The sequence below is a fragment of the Leptopilina heterotoma genome, unplaced genomic scaffold (assembly GCF_015476425.1).
Source record: "Leptopilina heterotoma isolate Lh14 unplaced genomic scaffold, ASM1547642v1 Lhet_88, whole genome shotgun sequence".
In the NCBI taxonomy this organism is placed as follows: Eukaryota; Metazoa; Arthropoda; class Insecta; order Hymenoptera; family Figitidae; genus Leptopilina; species Leptopilina heterotoma.
The window spans coordinates 2,144,182-2,167,180 of record NW_025111191.1 but is presented as its reverse complement, the minus strand read 5'-3'; the positions used below and the strand labels follow the sequence as shown (position 1 = coordinate 2,167,180).

The 22,999-nt window shown below is 23.4% G+C and overlaps 1 protein-coding gene across 1 annotated transcript in view; it reads left to right on the top strand.

Annotated features, from left to right (window-relative positions):
- The window catches only part of LOC122511632 (neural cell adhesion molecule 2-like), a 198,401-nt gene that overhangs the window by 3,303 nt on the left and 172,099 nt on the right, over positions 1-22,999 (top strand). The gene's annotated exons all lie outside the window — the stretch shown is intronic.

Below are 22,999 nucleotides of genomic sequence, written 5' to 3'. Positions count from 1 at the left end.
AAAACTAAAAAAAAATTATAAAATTAAAATTTATTTAAAATTCTTAAACAATTGAATTCTTGGAATTTTATTAAAACTTTTTTTAAAGAAAAACGAAGACTTTGAAAATAATTGGTATTTTTTGCAAAACATTTATCAAAGTTTTTTGAAATAATTGAATTGTTCAGAAGAATTTGAGAATAATTGATTTTTTAACAAAACTTTTATAAAAATTTTTGAAATATTTGAATTATTGACAAAAATTTTATCAAAGTTTTTGAAATACAAAATTGAATTTTTTACAAAGAATTTTATTAGCTATGAACATAATTGAATTCTTGTCAAGAACTTAATTAAAATTTCTGAAAGAATTGAATTGTTCAGAAGAATTTGAAAATACAGTGAGTTCCCGCAATCTGACTAAAGTCTCGAATTTTTCCTTGGTGGCTTATTCGGTATATGACCATCCCGTCAAGCGCTCCCCCTCCACCAAGATCCTAGCAATTTCAGGGACGTAGGACGTAGTCCTAGCAAATTTTAACTTTTTTTTGGCTCTAAACAAAATTTTTATGCCGCCTTGTCACTACGAGTAACCACGAAAAACTAGGAGGCTCTTTCGGCACTGAGCGCGCGTCAAAAGTGAAAGTACGGTTGGTCAGGTAGCGAAACCGATTTAAGCCCATTAAGAGTCAGTTGACGAAATTCGTCAGATAGCGAAATATTCATATTGCGGGAACTGACTGTAATTGAATTTTTGGCAAAACTTTTATCAAAATTTTTTGGAAATAATTTAATTTCTACGATAAATTTTATTTTTTATGAAAATAATTGAATTCTTGTCAAAGACATAATTATAATTTGAAAAATAATTGAATTATTGGAAAGAATTTGAAAATAATTGAATTTTAACAAAAACTTTTATCAAAATTTTTGAAATATATTTATATTTTTGTGAAGAATTCTATTAAAATTTCTGAAATAAGTCAATTCTTAAAAAAGAATTTTACTAACGTTTATGAAATGATTGAATTTTTGCAAAAAATTTAATAATAATGGGATTTTTTACAAAAATTTTATAAAAATTTTTAAAATAATTGCATTTTTACAAAATTTTTTAAAAGCTATGAAAATAATTGAATTCTGGTCAAGAATTTTATTAAAATTTCTTTAATAATTGAAATCTTGAGAAGAATATTATTAGAGTTTTAGAAATAATTGAATTTCTACGAAGAATTTAATAATAATTGAATTTTTAACAAAACTTTCATAAAAATTTTTGAAATATTTGAATTTTTACCAAAATTTCCATTAGCTTTGAAAATAATTGAATTCTTGACAAGAACTTTAATAGAATTTCTGAAATAATTGTATTATTGATGAGAATTTTATTAAAGTTTTTGAAATATAATTGAATTTTTACGAATAATTTTATTAGTTATGAAAATAATTGATTTCTTTTAAAGAATTTTATTGAAAGTGTTCGAATAATGTTTTTTTTTAATGTTGAATTGAATTTTTTCGAGAAGTTTAATTGAAATTGTATCGAAAATAATTGAATTCATTCCAAGAATTGTATTTTATTTGTTAAAATAATTGAATTCCTTTGAAGAATTATATTTTACTTATTAAAATAATTGTATTCCTTCGAAAAAAATGTATTTTATTTATTAAAATAATTTAATTCTTGCCAAGAATTTTATTAGGTTACACTTTCGAAAATAATTGAAAATAATTTAATTGAATTGAAATAATTAAAGTATTTCAAAGAAAGTTATAAAAATTTTTTAAAAATTAAAACAGATAATTAGTTAATAACTAAATTTTTTTTAATCCTTGAATTTAAAATGATTCTTATAATAATTATTTTTTTATTTGCATATGTAATAAGTATTAGTATATCTAATAAGTACATCTATTAAAAAAGAAATATTAATTTATTTCAATTGAAATTAAAAAACAAAAACTTATTTGAAAAATATAAAAATCTCAAATATTCTAATAGAAGTGTAGTTACTAAAGTCTAAAATATAAATTTCTATTTAAAATCAGTAACGTCTTTTCCCTCGGTTCTGTATGTGTATATCTTTCCGGAAACACTAAAAATTTTGTGGGTATAATTTATGACACACATATAATTTTTTACTATACGAAAAGTAGTTAAAAGTACATTAACTAATATACGAATAGATCCAGCAAATGTGAAAACTAAATTAATAAAAACAAGATTTTATAACATTAAATATAGTGGATTCTAAAGTGGAAGTCTTTATAGAAATTTCATTCTATAAAGACTTCTCCCAAATTTCTAAATGACTAAAACACGAGGCGAAGTATAAAATAATGAAATTATTATTATACCAGTAGAATATTAGAAATATTGCTCATATTAATCACGAACGGTGGTATTATGTAGTTACTGTATGTGTAATATGTACAAATTGCTTAAAACAAGAGCTGGGGGAGTCAAATTCTTGAACTGAATCGATTGCCCCCCTCTCTCGACTTACTCCAGGAGACAATAACTCTTGTTAACTATGTGTGATATATACATGTCCCTTGGGAATACACTTGCTGTTTCTATATCGATATATTGAAGGTATTCAAATTAAAATAGAATTGTTTGTTGCCTCCGAAGAATTTTCTTCTCAATGAATTGGAAAATTATACTTTATTCAAATAATACTGTCATTGATAGTGTTTGTTTGAAAATTCAATTAAGTTAATTTTAATATTAATGTTTTACTAATTAAATTTTTCTGTTTTTTTTTTGTTTGACTCATAAACTATTAAATTAACACGAATTCTAATACAAAACATTCAATTTTTTATTGACAGAAATTTATCAAAATTTCTTAAATAATTAAATTCTTGAAATTTTATTAAAATTTTTTTTAAAACAAAGACTTTGAAAATAATTACAATTTTTGTCAAAACTTTTATCAAAATCTTTGAAATAATTTAATTTCTACGATAAATTTTATTTTTTATGAAAATAATTGATATCTTGTCAAAAACTTAATTAAAATTTCAGAAATAATTGAATTATTCAACAAAAAATTTTAAAATAATTGAATTTTTAAACAAAACTTTTATCGAAATAATTTATATTTTTTTTTGAAATATTTGGATTTCTACGAAAATCTTATTATTTATGAAAATAATTGAATTCTTAGCCAAGAACTAAATTAAAATTTTTGAAATATTGAATTGTTTAGAAAAATTTGAAAATAATTGAATTTTTAACAAAACTTTCAAAATTGTTTGAAATATTTGAATTCTTGACAAGAATTTTATTAAAATTTCTGAAATAATTGTATTCTTGAGAAGAATATTATTACAGTTTTTAAAATAATTGAATTTCTACGAAGAATTTAAAAATAATGGAGTTTTTGACCAAAAAGTTTATCAATATTTTCAAAATAATTGAATGTTTAGTATTTTTACAAAAATTTTTATTAACTATGAAAATAATTGAATTCTTGCCAAGAACTTTAATAAAATTTCTGAAACAATATTGTATTATTGATGAGAATTTTATTAACATTTTTTTAAATAATTAAAATTTTTCGGAGAATTTTATTAAAGTGTTTGAAATAATTGAATTTTTACGAATAATTTTATTATTTATGAAAAAATAATTGATTTCTTATAAGAAATTTTATCAAAAGTGTTCGAAGAATGTTTTTTTAATGTTAAATTGAATTTTTTCGGGAAGTTTAATTGAAATTGTATCGAAAATAATTGAATTCATTTCAAGAATTGTATTTTATTTGTTAAAATAATTGAATTCCTTCAAAGAATTGCATTTTACTTATTAAAATAATTGAAATCCTTCGAAGAAATATGTTTTACTTATTAAAATATTTGATTTCTTGCCAAGAATTTTATTATAGGTAACACTTTCGAAAATAATTGAATTGAATTAAAATAATTGAAGAATTTCAAAGAATGTTATACAATTTTTTTAAAAATTAAAACATAATTAAATAATTGAATTTTTAAAAAGAATTTTATTATTTACGAAAATAATTGAATTCCTGTGAAATTTTTATTATTTATGAAAATAATTAAATGTTTGCCTAGAATTTTATTAAAATTTTTTTTTAAACAATTGATTTCATTTGGAAAACTTTACTAAAATAGTAGATATTGAAAATCATTGATTGGTAAAAATTTTTAAAAATAATTGAATTTTAGAGAAGAATTTTATTATTTATAAAGATAATTGAAATTTTGACGATTTTCTTAGCAAATATTTAATTATTTTCAAGAATTGAAAAAAAATTCTCGTCGAAATTTCAATTATCTTTATAAATAATAAAATTCTTTTCTAAAATACAATTGTTTTCAAAAATTTCTCTTAATTCAATGATTTTTAATATCTAATATTTTAATAAAGTCTTTTAAATGAAATCAATTATTCACAAAAAATTTTAATAAAATTGTACGCAAACATTTAATATTTTCATAAGTAGTAAAAATTTCAAAGGAATTAAATTATATTGATAATTATTCTTATAAATTTTATTAACATTCGTTAAAGGAATTAAAATTATTTAAAAATTTGTTGATAAAATTCTTTATAAAAATTCAATTTTAAGAAACATTTAGTTATTTAATAAATTATTTATTTTTGTAATTAAATAATTAAATTCTTGTAGAATTATAAAAATTCTAAAAAAATAAATAAAAATGGATTTAAAAATGATTTTTTGTTAAAGTTTTAGATAATAATTGAATATAAAATGCATATATGAATGAAATGAATTTGAATGAATGAATTTTTAAAAATAATTAAATTTTGAAAAGGTTTCAAATTAAAATGTTTGAAAATTTGAATTTTTCATACATTAAACTGAGAATTCTGTAAGTTAATCGAGTATTATTTAATTGGAATTATATTTAAAAAAGTTCGTTGAATTTTTTTAAAGAAATTTATAAAAAAATGATTAAATTTTTCTAGAAATTTTTTTAATTTATAAAAATAATTGCATTTTTGTGAAGAATTATTTTTTATAAAAATAATTGAATGTTTGTGAAGGATTTTATTATTTATGTAAATAATTAAAATCCTGCGATATTAATATTAACATTTTATATTCCGATTTTATAACGTAAATAGTAAAAACGTGTCTTTTTCAAATGTTTTATTATTTATTTTGGACGTTTTTATTTATTTTGGATTTTTTGACTTTGGGAATTTTTATTTTGGAATTTTTGTACTTTGGACTTTTTTTCTTGCATTTTTCGGTATAGATTTTTTGAATTGGATTTTTGTCCTGTAATCAAGTTATTGAATTTCAAAAGGTTTTGAATTCAAATTTTTGAAAATCTCAATTTCTACGAAAAAATAATAATAATTAAATATTTATTTAAGATGAAAAAAAGTTTCAGTTGTAAAACACATAAATTACGAGTCGTATTTTTTCTTGTTTTCTTAGACTAATTAAATTTTTTTTTTTGCAGAAGTCTCGAAAGTAATTTTTTTTCTCATAACACATCAATAGAAGACTCGATTAAAATTTCAGCTCTTGATAAAGAACTTTTTTCGACTGGGTTCATATTTTCAGAAAGCAAACAATATCGACTGTACATATATTTATATTCGAAAAAGCAAACAATTTTGATTTATCAGCATTTCTCTAAATATTATTTGAAAAAAAAAATTATAAATATTTCATTTTCTATTTTCTCCCTCACCATAAAGATGAGAATATAACAGAAATATTTGACCAGATTGAACAAACATATTTTAAAAACTGTCAAAACAAATTTCAAATCCCATAATATAAAAGGGTGGAAAAAAAGTATGCTAGTGTCCAAAAGGTAGTATTGATTCGGTTTTATGAGAAGCCACTAGCTCCCTCAAAAGGTATCCTAACGACTTTACTAGATCCATTTAATTAAACCACTGTGTGCTAATCCCGGTGCAAAATTTATGGGGACGTACATGAAAAGCAAAAAAGAAAAAAAAAACGATAATTTCACGCACACTTATTAAGCAAGTGTCGTTTCTGATCTTCATGGTATCACCCCCCACACCCCCTCTCTCATTCACTCTCTTGGTGTGCAATGTTTAACAAACGTGTGTGCTTCACACGAAATACTACAAATTCCACTCGTGGTTTTACCTGTAATACGTTTTAGATATATGTCCCTGGGACTTTTAGACGTGGAAAATAAGTGGTAGGAAATTTATTAAGTCACTCTCTCTCTCCCTCTCGAATAGGTGTGTGTGTGTGTGTGTGGTGGTAGTATCACAAGCGAAAGAGGAGTAAATATATGGTAAAAATATACATGAGTCTAAATAAATAAAAACTTGGAGAGCCATATAAATGTAAAATATCGGTTTAATCTCTTTCCATGTTATATATAAAAGTTAAATATTCCCGATTGGATTTTCTATTTTTTCTTTTTTTTTTTCTTCTTCTTTGGAAAAATTAATATTTGCAATAATAATTGAATATAGTATCTTTGAGAATAAATTTGTTGAATTAATTATTTTCACTCATTGCAAGAAGTAATTAAGCCAATAAAATTCAATCGTATTTTTTTATTGTAATTTTTCTTCGACTGAAGTTTATATATCAGAGTAGTAGTTGTATTAATAGATAAATTTCAGATTAGAAAAAAATATCAAGAGGATTAAAATGATGTATTTCTTTTATTTCAAAAGAATTGTAAATTAATATGTATGAAGAATGAGGAAAATTGATGTCTTTTATTTAAAGAATGATTTTATCACTCAATCTCTTTTATTATAATCTTTTTTTAATTCAAAATAATAAATAATATTCATTAATGTTAATAATATTAATAAGCATTTATAATACTTAAAAAAATAGTAATACGTTTTGAAATTAAAATATTAAACTAAAATTATAATTATTCTTACTTAATATTTGAATTTAAAGTAAAATTAAAGTCCTAAATTATAATTAGAGTCAGAATTGAAATTAGAATTAGAATAACTGGAATTAAAAATAAAATTATAATTGGAATCAGAATTACAATTAGAAATAAAATTAAAATTAGAAATAGAATTGAAATTAGAATTACAATTATAATTAGATAATTGAAATTAGAATTAGAATTATAGTTGTAAATAGATTTAGAATTGGAATTAGAATTAAAAATAGAATTAGAATTAAACTTAAAATCGGAATTGAAATCAGAATTCAAAATAGAATCGAAATAAGAATAATAATTATAAATAGAATTGAAATTACAATTAGAATTAAAATTGTTATTCGAAATAAAAATTAAAATTGGAATAAAATCCGAGAGTTGAAATTAAAACCAAAAGTAGAATTAGAATTGAAATCAGAATTAATCTTCGACTTAAAATTAGAAATGGAATTAAAATAAGAATTAAAAATTAGAATTCGAATTCAAATCATAATTAGACTTAAAATTGGAATTTAAATAAAGTTATAATTGTAATTAGAGTTTAAATTAGAATTAAAATTGAAACTATAATTAAGTTTGGAATTAAAATTTAATTTAGAAATAGAATTGATGTCAGAATTAAAATTCAGAATTAAAATTGGAATTAGTATTAAATTTAGAATTGAAATAGGAATTGAAAATTAGAATTAAATTTAGAATTGAAATTGGAATTGGAAATTAGAATTAGAATTAAACTTAGAATCGGAATTGAAATCAGATTGAAAAATATAATCGAAATTAGTATAATAATTATAAATAGAATTGAAATTAGAATTAGAATTAAAATTAGTATTCGAAATAAAAATTGAAATTAAAAGTAGAATTAGAATTGAAATCAGAATTAAACTTTGGTTTGAAATTAGAAATGGAATTAAAATAATAATTAAAATTAGAATTCGAATTGAAATATCATAATTAGACTTAAAATTGGAATTTGAATAAACTTGTAATTGTAATTAGAGTTTAAATTAGAATTGAAACTTAATTAAGTTTTGAATTAGAATTGAAATTAGAATTAGAATTAGAATTGATATCAGAATTAAAACTCAGAATTGAAATTGGAACTAGCATTAAATTTAGAATTGAAATTGAAATTAAAAATTACAAGTAGAATTGAGAACGGAATAAGACTAAGAATTGAAATTAGAATAAAACTTCGAATTGAAATCAGAATTAAAACTCAGAATTGAAATTAGAATGAAACTTAGAATTGAAATCAGAATTAAAACTCAGAATTGAAATTGTAACTAGAATTAAGTTTGGAATTGGAATTGAAATTAAAATTAGAATTGAAATCAGAACGAGAATTAGAATTGATATCAGAATTAAAACTCAGAATTGAAATTGGAACTAAGCATTAAATTCAGAATTTAAGTTAGAATTGAAAATTAGAATTAGAATTGAAATCGTAATAAGACTTAGAATTGAAATTAAAGCGAGACTTAGAATTGATATCCGAATTAAAACTCAAAATTGAAACTGCAATAAGAATTAAATTTAAAATTGAAATGAGAATTAAATTTACAATTATGGAATTAGACTTGAAATTAAACAAAAATTATTCTGACGTATTTTACGTTCGAAGTAGGTGCGAATAATTTTTACTCAAAGGTGTGTAAACTGATGATTATGAACCTGCCACTTAACTATATATGATGCCAGATAAAATTTTTATTTTATTTATAAACGAATTAGAAAAAGAAAAATTGCAAGTAATCATTAAGAAAATCTACATTGTGGGCAATGAAGCGTATATAGGGAAACATGTTTTTGCTATATGTATAACGGAATCAACGAATTGATATCATAAAAAATAAATAAACTACTCGCAAATCGCGTTGATGTAAATATAGTAATTAAACCTATTAAATTTTCACATTAATGATACAAATTTTATGTCATCGAAAAAGTCGATTGCAAATAGTCGTAAATTATATTCCATATATAAATTATTATTAGTTTTATCTTGAGAAATTGACATTAAATTTCTACACACATGATAGAGGTGTACATTATATACTTCACTTGTAATAATATATTGTGAATAATGCTGTAAAAATACTGTTACACGAAAAGAAATATTTACCTTAAGCGACTATAAATTTTATTTATTTATCTGTTTGGTTAAAAGTATTTCAAGTAAATTTTACAATATTAGGAAAGTTTTTAGTTGTTTCAGTTGAGATTTTTGTTATTCGAGATTAACTTTTCGGTGCTGCAAGTAAATTTTTTTTCCGTGTACGATTGGTGCCAAAAAAATGCTATAACTACTGCTACAAATAGTGCTAAAGACAATGCTAAAAATTATGTTAAAAATTATGCTACAAATATTACAAACAATGCTAAATTATGCTAAAGCTAATGCTAAAAATAACGCTACAAATAATGCTACAAATACTGCTACAAATAATGCTAAAGCTAATGCTAAATATGTTACAAATAATGCTGAAAGTAATTCTAAAAATATTGTTACGAATAATGCTACAAATAATACTAAAGCTTATACTGCAAATGTTACAAATAATGCTTCAAATAATGCTTCAAATAATGCTAAAAGTAATGCCAAAATTAATATTATAAATAATGCTACAAATAATACTGAAGCTTATGCTACAAATGATACAAATAATGCTAAAAATAATCCTAAAAATAATGTTGTAAATAATGCTACAAATGATACAAATAATGCTAAAAATAATCCTAAAAATAATGTTGTAAATAATGCTACAAATAATACTAATGCTTATGCTACAAAAAAATGCCAAAGTTAATGCTAAAGCTAATGCTACAAATTTTACAAATAATGCTGAAAGTATTGCTAAAAATAATAATATAAATAATACTACAAATAATACTAAAGCTTATGCTACAAATTTTACAAATAATGCTTCAAATAATGCTAAAGATAATGTTGTAAGTAATGCTACAAATAATACTTATACTTATGCTACAAAAAATGCTACAAGTACTATGCTACAAAATATGCTAAAGTTTATGCTAAAGCTAATGCTATAAATGTTACAAATAATGCTTCAAATAATGCTGAAAGTAATGCTAAAAATAAGAATATAAATAATGCTACAAATAATACTAAAGCTTATGCAGCAAATGTTACAAATAATGGTACAAATAGTGCTAAAAATAATTCTAAAAATAATGTTGTAAATAATGCTAAAGCTAATGCTAAAAATGTTACAAATAATGCTGAGAGTAATGCTAAAAATAATGCTTCAAATAATGCTGAAAATGATGCTAAAAATAATATTACAAATAATGCTATAAATAATACTAAAGCTAATGCTACAAATGTTACAAGTGATGTTACAAATAATGCTGAAAATAATGCGAAATATAATGTTGTAAATAATGCTAAAGCTGATGATAAAAATGTTAAAAATAATGCTATAAATAATAGTGAAAATAATTCTAAAAGAAGTGCTTCAAACAATGCTGAAAGTAATGCTAAAAATAATACTAAAACTAATTCTATAAATAATCCTGAAAGTAATGCTAAAAAACTATTCAAAACAATGTTTCAAATAATGTCAAAAAAAAAATTAAATTCACGTAATTCGTCCCTTAAAAGTGTGCCACCTTTTTTTCGTGTTTGATTACTTCTTTTTTTTGTTTCCTTTCTATTTTCCAATCGCTTGTTTTCTTCAATTTTCGCGTGTTAGTTTTCTCCCGTCGTTTTTCTTTTCTCTCATTGTTTGTAACTCGAGTGTCTCTTATTTTCCGTACTTTTCCCATTTTAATTGTTACACTTGTCTTGTGTATTTTTTTCTCCTTTTGTCTCGGTCAGAAAATGTTTCCCTTTTCTTTTTATTTCAATCCAAATTGCAGGAGTACAATCCAGAAAGAAATTTAAACTCATTGCTTAATGAAATTCTTAAATTTTACCAACCAGTGGAGAAAGAAGATTTTAGCCATTAAAGACTGTTAAATATTACGGCCACAATTGTGTGTATATATATATATATACACGGTTCCATTAAGTTTGCCCCCAAGTTTGAATAAGTTTACGCTTTTTTTTGGATGGGAAACCCTCAAAATGTTCGCTTTTCCAATTGAAAAGTTTTAAAATGAAAATTCCAGGGCAAAATTTACTTTGCGTTTAATTTAAATTGAAAGAGGCGACCGAAGAAGTTAAGTAGAGGAGATAAAGAAAAATATATAGTGGGGGGCAATTTCACGTGTAGCTCTTCTTCTTCTTTCTTCTTCTTCTTTGAATGAGACTACGCGATTACCTCTTACTTTCCGAGAATGACAAACGAGATGGCCATTAGGTCGAGTTGGTGGTTATTCCGTGACTCCTCTTGAATAGCACGCAAAAAGTTAATTACCCGTTGGGCTCTCTTGTGGTGAACGAGAAATTGTCGAAGTTAGGGTGAGTCTCGCCCCAGTAGCATCGCGACAAAAGGTTGGATAAAACAGGTTAACTCACAGTTGAAGTTAACTCTACCGCATTCGGAATTCAAGCCCTGTTTGCTCGCGTCGGCAGGTACATACTATAGATATAGTACATTCATCGCGTGTTAATCGTCGACAGCTTCGTATTTCTTTTTCACGAGAGAACAAAAAAAAAAAAAAAAAAAAAACACAGAACGAAGAAGAAGAAGAAAAAGAATACTACACTCGCTTTTATATGACATTTCAAGCAAATTAATATTTATAGCTGTAATTATCAAACTGCTAATGAAGAATTTAATTTATAATTGAGACGCTTTCTCCCTCCTACTATATAGTAAATCTTTAATTCTGTACTCAGAGAAATGTTTTATTTCAAGCAAATATAATTTATTTGAGTTACATAAAATTATTGCCTCGTGTGAGATAAATATTTTGTCTTCAGTGCCTAATAAATTATTTGCTTCAAGTAGAAATTTTATTCGAAAGTAAATTATTTTTCGACACAAAAACTTTTTGAACCGAATACAATTTTTATTTGGACCAAAAATAATTTCTATTTAAACAAACCTTTTTTTTAGTTCTAACAGATTTTATTTGGTTTAAATAAATTTTATTAGATTCAAACAGATTTTATTTGGTTCGAATAAATTTTATTTGATTCGTTTAAATGTATTTTATTTAGTTCGAGTAAATTTTATTTGGTTCATGCAAATTTAATTTGGTTCGAACAAATTTTATTTTATTCAAAAAGATTTTAAATGCTTTGAGTGTATTTTATTTGGTTCGAATAAATTTTATTGGATTCAAAGGGAATTTATTAGGTTCAAACAGATTTTATTTGGTTCGAATAAATTTTACTTCATTAGAATTAATTTTATTTGGTTCAAAAATATTTTAATTGGTTGGATTGTATTTTATTTGGTTCAAAAATATTTTAATTCGTTTGACTGTATTTTATTTGATTCGAGTAAATTTTATTTGGTTCATGCAAATTTAATTTGGTTAGAACAAATTGTTTTGCTTGAAAAATATTTTAATTGGTTGGAGCGTTTTTTATTTGGTTCGAATAAATTTTATTGGATTCAAAGAAATTTTATTAGGTTCAAACAGAATAAATTTCATATTTGGTTCAAATAAATTTAATTCTTGGTTCAAAACAAATTTTTTGGTTGGAATGAATTTTATTTACTTCAAATAAATTTTATTTGGTTCAAACAGATTTTGTTTTGGTTGAACAAATTTTATTTGATTCAAAAAAATTTTAAATGCTTTGAGTGTATTTTATTTGAGGTTCGAATAAATTTTATTGAATTCAAAGTAAATTTATTAGGTTCAAACAGATTTTATTTGGTTAGAACAAGTTTTATTTGATCAAAAAAGGACTTTATTTTCTTTGAATACATTTTATTTGGTTCAAATAAATTTTACATTTAGTTCAAAAAAATTTTATTTGATTCAAAACGATTTTAATTGCTTTGAGTGTATTTTATTTGGTTTGAATAAATTTTATATTTGATGCAAACAAATTTTATTTGGTTCGAATAAATTTTGTTGAATTAAAAGAAATTCTAATTCTAACTGATTTTATTTTGTTCTATTAAATTTTATTTTATTTAAACAAATTTTATTTGGTTATAGTTCATTTTATTTGATTTAAACAAATTTTATTTGGTTCAGAAAGATTTTATTTACTTTGAGTGTATTTTATTTGATTTGAGTAAATTTTATTTGGTTTGAATAAATATAATTTGGTTCAAAAAGATTTTTTTTTTTCTAATAAATTTTATAGCATTCAAAGTTCAAACAAAATTTTTTTGGTTCGAATAAATTCTATTTTATTCAAATAAATTTTATTTTGTTCAAACTAATTTTTTTGTGGTTGTAAGAAATGTTATTTGGTTCAGAAAGATATTATTTGGATTTAATACATTTTTTTTGGTTTTAAAAGATCTTATTTGGTTTGAAAAAATTTTATTTGGTTCAGAAAGATTTTATTTGGTTTGCACAAATTTTATTTGGTTCAAAAACTTTATTTTGTCTAAAAAAATTTTATTTTCGTTTAATATATTTTATTTAGTTCGAAGAAACTTTACATTTATTTCAAAAAAATGTTATTTTGTTCAAAAAAATGTTATTTCGTTCAAAAAAATGTTATTTGGTTCGAATAAATTTTATTTGATTCAAACAAATTTTTTTTTAGTTCTAACAGATTTTATTTGGTTTGAACAAGTTTTATTTGATTCAAAAAGATTTTATTTTGTTTGGACACATTTTATTTGGTTTCGAATTTATTTTATTTGATTCGAATAAATTTTATATTTAGTTCAAAAAAATTTTATTTGGTTCAAATCAAACAAACTTTATTTAGTTCAAATTATGATTCAAGTTCAAATTCAAGAAAATAATACAAATACCTCTAAAATTCGAAGCAAAATTTATATTCCAATTTACTTAATTCAAATTAAAATTACAAATTCGAAAAAAATTAAAACCACTTTTAAAAGAGAAGAATTTTGCTTCTTCAATCTACCCTTACATTAAAAAAGCGAAATTCGATGGAAACGAAAATTATTTTCTCCTCTAAGTAATTATTCCTTCTTCTGAAAGAAAAAAAAAAGAAAAAATAAATTCCGAAAAGAAAATTTTCTTTCCATTCGGAACAAATATAATACTATATATATGTGTGTGTATGTTGGATTTGGCATGCGAATTCGTTTTCTCATTGAAATGCAGAGATTCACACTCGATAGACCCGTGAGGACCTCACCACCACCACCACCACCGACACTATATATGCCGCATTAAATAAATATTTTTATCGAAAAGAATTGGAGTGTAAAATTCACATTATTATCCAATTATCATTTAATTAAACTTTCATACATTTCAACTACCGAATTCCTACTTTGAGAGAATTTAACTTTTAATGAACCGAATTTAGAATAGTTCGAACATTCAACTTTGAATTGTTTTATCGTTTTCCCGCAAAGCTCGCGCGCGAATTCAGTTTTCCAATGCGCCTCTCTCACACACACATGTACAATATATTTTAAACTCCAATCGGCCCTTTTAATTCTCATTCTGTAAAAAAAAAAAAATTATTTTCAATGTTTTTGGAAAAAAAAAATCTCCAATCGGCCCTTTTTTTATTCTTATTGGAAGGAAATTAATTTTTTAATTATTGACTTCAAAGCCTGCGATTTGTAATTTTGTTTTTACTTTTACTTTCATTTTCACATTAATCGATTTTTATTTCCACTTTTATACTCACTTTTACAGAATAAAAATCTTTCAAAGTGGAAATGAAAGTGAAAATAAAAATCTGAGAAGATTTTTTTTTGAGAAGATAATTTTTTGAGAAGATAATTTTTTGAGAAGATAATTTTTTGAGAAGATATTTTTTTCATAAGATAATTTTTTAAGAAGCTATTTTTTTGAGAAGATAATTTTTTTGACTCAATATTTTTAGCAGGTGTTTATTTATTTTCTCGAACTCGTTTTTTCGAGACAGAAATGCCAATCACGTATCTACGTATGACGATATAAAAAAGGAGAAGAAAGCGGTTAAAAAGTGAGAAAGCATCAAGGAGAGAAATGGCGTTCATATGATAAAAAGAGGCAGAAAAAATGATAACAGAGATGATTCCGAATGTTTGTGTGTCGTTTACCATTTTCCCCCTCGACGAATCTACTTGTCACTCTCACTTCAATGTCAATTTTTCTCTCTCTCTCCGGACCCTTTTTTCTCATTATTCAAAAAAAAAAAAAAAAAATTTTTCCCCCGTCTTCTGCTTTTTTTTCTGCAGCGCGTGTTTCATACACTTTTCTGGAATGGTATCCTCGTCAGTACTTGTCTTTATCCAGCGAATCGTGTACAGTTTCAGAACATAGTGGTTTAATCCGTTCGTTTAAAGTTGCAGAAGGAGGGTGAATCGAGGGGGTGCGCGCGGAGCAAGTGAGAAAGAGAAGTCCGGCTTCAGGCATTGGAAGTTTCGTATCTCGTTGAAAGCATGTAACTGCTACCCGATCCCATGGGATTACGGGTAATCTGCGGTAAGCTAAGGCATGTATAGGTACCCTACAACCTGTTTCGGATATTGTTTCGAACCCCTCTACTACACACATATATATATATAGCTTTCTACATATATTCTCGCATGTGAATTGCGCTTTTGGTTGAGTTGTCTAAATTCGACTCCCAGCATTCGAAACACACTGGACCAGTAGTCTCGTTAGTAGATCAAAACGAGGGAGAGAGAGAAATTAAGTTTCGGAAGTACATCAAACGAGAAATTACGATTATTTTTCAAACTCTAGTGTTTAAATAGTAATTTAATTAAATTTTCAAAGTAAATATGTTTGAAATGTAATGTTGGAATCAACTTTAAGAAGTAAAATAAAGTCGATTACACTGACAACAATTCTTATTAGTGGATTAATTTTAAACGAAAATTGTAATTAGTTGAAGAAAACCAAATAAAATTTTTTTTTTCACAAAATAATATTTTTTCAAAACCAAATTACATTCTTTTTTTTAACTAAATATTAAGTTTATTCGAACGAAACAAAAATTTATTCGAATCAAATAAAATGTATTCAAACCAAATAAAATCTTTTTGGACCAAATAAACATTGTTCGAACCAAATACAATCTGATTGAAGGAAATATAATTTGTTTCAATCAAATAAAATTTATTCAAACCAAAAAACATTTCTTTGAACGAAATAACATTTTTTTTTAAACCAAATAAGATGTATTCAAACCAAATAAAATAGTTTTGAACAAAATAAAATTTATTTGAATGGAAATTTCTTTTTTAAATTTAATTTTACGAAAAAAAAATTTTCAAATAGAAAAGCTAGAAATATGTAAAAATAAAATGTATAAAAATTTCGATACACAATTTTTTGCCTCTATAAAAATTTTAAATTAGTGAGATTATTTATATTTATCTATATGTCTATTATTAAAAATCTGCTAACGTACGGGTAATCTATCATTAAATACTACAGTAAAGAATAAAAAAAAAGAGGATAATCAGGAAAAAAAATACGAGTCATGAGAAACATTTTGCAGTTTTAAAAAAACATAACAAGCATCTCATTTAAATCATCTTTTTCGCATTTTTTTTTTCTTTCAACGTTCTTTTAACTTAACTGGCAAGAATCCTTATACGCAGATGCCGTACAATTATATCGTTACGAAACACCGTAACAATCTATGTTTTTAGCCTTATTTCATTACCTGCACTTATATAGTCATCTCTCTCTCTCTTTCTCTCTCTCTCTCTCTCTCTCTCTTTCGTGAATATATTTCTTCTACGGGTTAGTGAGAGCGCCTGTGATAAACCTCATCGGCGCCAATAAAAAGCTAATAAAACATACCCCAGTTGCCGATAAATATGACTTTACGATGATTACGAGACGAGATGGTAAAATATATATATATATATATAATATTATATACAATACATGAGATGAAAATGCAAAATCACGACTTCTTGGGTAGTTATATATATATATATATATTAGATATGAAATATATATCACGAAATTCATCTCACGAAAATCGGTGCATAATGTCATATTGATCGTGCTTTTTGGAATGAAGTCACAATCACAAGGAACTTTCACCCCCTGCCCACCCCCCCAAAAAAAAACCAACCCTATAATTTCGATGTACTCGAGATGTACTCGCTAAGAATATATAGTATATATCTTCGCACATAACTGGATGAAATCAGTTGAGGAAGGTTGGGATTTATGTATCCTAAGTCTGATAAAGTGGATGTTCAATCATTTCGAGAATCCATTGTGTGAAATTTGATACTTTATTGAAATATATTGAAAATGATTCGTTTCACTTTGAAATTTATTTTACCTTAAATAATCTCCTTTTGATGATACTTAACATGTGATGAGAAAAATAAAAAGAAACGATAGGGAAATAAATAAAATAATAAAATGAAAAATTGACCAAAGGCCACAGACTTTAGTCCATTTTTCTTTTTATTATTTTATTTATTAAATCATTTACAATTTTATATTTAAAATTTAAGGTTTTAAAGAATGCAAATTTTTTGGAAAAAGTAAAATAAATTTAATAAATTTAATTTTTTAATTTAAATTGAAAAAATAAAAAATTAAAATTAAAATGAAAAATAAAATATAATTAAAAATACAAAGCCAAACTAAAATAAAAAACCAATAAAAAATAAAGAAGCAAACCAAAATAAAAAAACAAAATAAAACACAAAACTAATTAAAAATTAAATGCCAAACTAAAATAAAAAATCAAAATAAAATAAAGAACCAAACCAAAATAAAAAAACTAAAATAAAAAAAAACAATATAAAATTAAGATCCAAACTAAAATTAAAAAAAAAAACAAAATAAAATAGAAAATTAATTAAAAAGAAAATGCGAAACTAAAATAAAAAATCAAAATAAAATAAGGAACCAAACCAAAAAAAAAAAAAAAAAACTAAAATAAAATAGAAAACCAAACTAAAATAAAAAGTCAAAATAATACGAAGAACCAAATTAAAATAAAAGACCAAAATAAAATAAAAATCTAAACTAAAATAAAAAAAATAAGAAACCAAATAAAAAATTAAGAACCAAATTAAAATAAGAAACAAAAATAATGTAGAAAACCAAATTAAAAAATAAAAAACCAAATTCAAAATTCAGAACCAAATTAAAATAGGAATCCAAAATTAAAATTCAAAATTAAAATAAATAACTAAAATAAAATAGAAAACCAAACTAAAATAAAAAAAACAAAATTAAATTAAGATCCAAACTAAAATTAAAAAAAAACAAAACAAAATAGAAAATTAATTAAAAAGAAAATGCGAAACTAAAATAAAAAATCAAAATAAAATAAGGAACCAAACCAAAAAAAAAAAAAAAACTAAAATAAAATAGAAAACCAAACTAAAATAAAAAGTCAAAATAATACGAAGAACCAAATTAAAATAAAAGACCAAAATAAAATAAAAATCTAAACTAAAATAAAAAAAATAAGAAACCAAATAAAAAATTAAGAACCATATTAAAATAAGAAACAAAAATAAAGTAGAAAACCAAATTAAAAAATAATAAACTAAATTCAAAATTCAGAACCAAATTAGAATAGGAAACCAAAATAAAAATTCAAAATTAAAATAAATAACTAAAATAAAATAGAAAACAAAACTAAAATAAGAAACCAAATTAAAAATAGGAAGCTAAACTAAAATAAGAAACCAAACTAAAGAAAAGAACCAAACAAAAATAAAAAACAAAATAAAATAGAAAATCAAATGTATATTAATAAAATCAGACTTCTTCCTTTACATTGCTCCAAACTTGAAAATTTTTATATATTTTTTCGTTTTGAGACATTAGAATTCGAAAAATGTAAAAAAAAAATTTCTTTCTGTCTGTCTGTCTGTTTGTCTGTATGCAAAACTTTGTTCGCGCATCAATTAAAAACGGTTTAACCAATTAAAGTGAAATTTGGCAGTCTATTAGGTATTAACGTAACTTCAAATCATAGTCTTATCCGATTAAAAAATATTAACTTGAACGAAAATTATGACATTTTTCCAAAAAACTCAAAAATCAAAAAAATTTAAATATTTATTTTTTGTAAAATGAAGGCAAAACTATCCTTAGCTAACTTTTTCAGATAAATACAACCCATTTCTACAATAAAATTTTTAAAAAAGACGTATTTTGACATTTTTTTTCGTTTTTTTAGATCAAATTTTTTCTAAAAAAATAGTGTTTTTTAATCTTTAAGCAAGCTTTTTAGGGAAAGTAATTAAAGTTTTTTATTTAAAGATCAGTATGTAAAGTAAGAAATTTGCTACATTAGACAAAAATAATGAAGCTAAATGCCATAAAAGAGAAGAAAAAATGTTGAATTTTAAGAAATTCGGTTTTTCGAAATTTTCATAATTTTTGATTTTGTACCAAAGGATGGAGACTATTAAATAAGTAAATTATTTTTGAAGAGCACAAAAATAATGAAGCTAAATGCCATAAAAAAGAAGGAAAAAATATTGAATTTTAAGAAATTCGGTTTTTTAAATTTTTGCTAATTTTCCATAATTTTAAATTTTTTACCAACGGGTGGAGACTATATTAAATAAGTAAATTATTTTTGAAGAGCACAAAAATAATGAAGCTAAATGCCATAAAAAAGAAGGAAAAATGTTGAATTTTAAGAAATTCGGTTTTTTAAATTATTGCTAATTTTCCATAATTTTAGATTTTTTTTACCAAAGGTTGGAGACTATTAAATAAATAAAGTGTTTTTGAAGAGCCCAAAAATAATGAAGCTTAATGATATAAAAGAGAAGAAAGAATGTTAAATTTTAAGAAATTCGGTTTTTCGAATTTTTGATAATTTTTGATTGTTTGCTAAAAAGTGGTGACTATTCAAATAGTAATATTATACTACCGAAATAGCTAATGGTAACTAATTATTAATTTTCCGGTCAAATTAAATTCCCGGCTATTTTCTGATTTTCCAGATTTGTAGAAACATTGTTATAAATGTATTGTTAGAAAGCTAAAACCCGTCGAAGACGGGTACGACAGCTAGTTAAAAATAAAAAGATAAACTAAAATAAAAAACTAAAATAAACTAAAGAACCAAAATAAAATAGAAAACCAAATTAAAAATAAAAAAACCAAACTAAAATAAGAAACCGAAATAAAATACAAAGCCAAAGTAAAATAAAGGAAAAACAATAAAATAAAAGAAGAAGAAAAATGAAAAAGCAAAAATAAATTAACTAAAAGAATTGAATTAATTAATTGAAATAAATTAATAAAAAATAAATAAATTAATAAATAAATTAATTAATTAAAATATAAGTATAAAAATACAAGTAGCATCAAAAATTATTATCAAACGCGTTCTAATATAATAACAGAATAACAGATGCGCCAGGAGTATATCTGCAAATTTTCGCGTATATATAATTTATGCATCAAAAGCGGATTACCAGTGTTTCTGGATAATTAAAGCCTCACTCGTTTTAATTCAAATCGTAAGTACATAACACATTAATTATATAAATACTCGACTCTGCCTATATATAATATTATATATATAATACCGTAATGCAATATCATCCATATTTTCTTTTCTTTCTTTTTAAATTGTTGATCCAGAGCGTCACGTGTTCGAATTTCAAATATATATATATAGAGCTTCGTGTATATACATGCATACACCACAGTAAAAGGTGAAATTAAACTCAAGTTGCGAGAATTCTGATTCGCTAAGGCTTGGGCTTCAACTATAACGTCTCATGGGTCTCGAGTGATATCAAATGACAGGTGCATAGAACGTTCCTATTAACGAAGGTTGACTGTCGCACCCGTGAGAACAGATAAACCTTCACAATTCTCAAAGCCGTAAAATAATAATAATAATGATAGTGATAATAATAATAATAATAATAATAATAATAATAATAATAATAATAATAATAATAATAATAGTAATAATAATAATATACTAATATTAAAGATAACCAGAGGTATAATCTATTATTTCCTAGTATTATTAACACAGAAACTATCTCATTTTATCAAACCATATATTGCTAACATTAAACCAGCACATCATTAACTTGAAATAATTCATGTCGATTCAGTTAAAAGGATAATTAACATCAAAGCTACATTTCGTGTCATCGTAGTGGAAATTTGATTGTGGAATTAATCATCAGTATTCCATTTACATGATGAAATATTTTTTTTCCTCTTCTATTTGGATTTTTTTTCTTTTTTCGGCAAAAATTGTCTTGTGTTTACTGGACTTTATAATAATTGGTTCGAATATAATTTATTTTTGATTCGATTAAATTTTTGTATTTGGATCAACAAATTTTTATTTGGTTAGAGGAAATTTTATCTTTGGTTCGAGTAAATTATATATTTGGTCCACAAATTTTATATTTAGTTTGAATAAAATTTAGTTTTGCTCGAATAGATTTTATGTGGTTTGAATAAATTTTATTTGATGCAAGCAAATTTCATTCGCTGCAAGGAGACTTTATTTGGTTTGAATAAATTTTATTTGGTTCGAATTAATTTTTTTTCAATTAAACAAATTTTATTTGGTTCGAATTATTGTTTTTTTTATTCAAACAAAATTTTATTTTGATCTAAAAGATTTTATTCGGTTTGAATAAATTTTAATTGGTTCAAACAAATTTTATTTGGTGTAAATAAATTTCATATTTGGTTCAAATAAATTTAATTCTTGGTTCAAACCAATTAAGTAAACCAAGTAAATTTTATTTAATTTAAATAAATTTTATTTGGTTCAAACAGATTTTTTTTGCTTGAACTAATTTTATTTGATTCAAAAAGATTTTAATTGCTTTGAGTGTATTTTATTTGGATCGTATAAATTTTGTCTTTGGTTCAAACATATTTTATTTGGTTTGAATAAATTTTATTGGATACAAAAAATTTTATTAGGTTTTAAGCAGATTTTCTTTTGTTCCAGTAAATTTCATTTTATTTAAAAAAAAATTTTTTTTTTGTTATAATTAAATTTATTTGATATAAACAAATTTTATTTGGTTATAATTAATTTTATTTGATTTAAATAAATTTTATTTGGTTCAGAAAGATTATAATTACTTTGAGTGTATTTTATTTGGTTTGAATAAATTTTATTTGGTTCAAAAAGATTATATGATAAGATTATAATATAAGATTATATTCGAATAAATTTTATTTGATTCAAAGTTCAAACAAATTTTTTTTTTGGTTCGAATAAATTCTTTTTTTGTAACAGTTTGGTACTTTTTGTTATCAGTTCGATACTTTTTGATGACAATTCATCAAGTTTCGCTAAAAGCAAAAAAATCAGTGTCAATCTAAATTCGAATAAAATACAGAAAAATTAACAAAAAAAGGCCATAAATAATAATTCGATATTTTAATTATAACCGAAGAAAATTGAGACTATCTATATTGCAAGTTAATTATGAAAAGCGTCTAACTCGTCGGAAAGCCATAATATTAGTATAATTAGATATATTATTTGGAGCTTCAGTAGAAATCCGACTCAAAGTACTCTTCATTGTAGAGTAATTCTGAAGCCTCAATGGGTGCCTCGCGTGATTAACGTAACGACCCAAAAGAGGAGAGAGAAATCCATAGTGAGAGAGACGCAGAGAGAGGCTAAAAGTGGGAGGTGGGGGTAATTAATTGGACTGCTAGGCGAATATTAATCGCCTCGGGAGCATTTATGTGGCAAGACGTGCCACAAGATTAGAATCTATACCGTAAGACTTAAAGGTGTCTTTCGATGGAGTCGCGCGACTTGAATGAAATCAAGTAAGGAAGCCAAATGAAGGTGAAAGAGAGAGAGAAAAAAATATTCGCCACACCGCAGGGAATAATATTTCTCTCCATAAAAAAAAGAAACTAAAAAGAAAGGAAAAAGAAACAAAAGGAAAAAAAACTAAAAAGAAACAAAAATAAAGGAAAAAAAAAATAAAAAGAAAAAAGAAACTAAAAAGAAAGGAAAAAGAAACAAAAAGAAAAAAGAAACAAAATGAAAAGAGAAATTAAAAAGAAACAAAAAGAGAAAAAAAACTAAAAAGAAACAAAAAGAAAGGAAAAAAAACAAAAAGAAAAA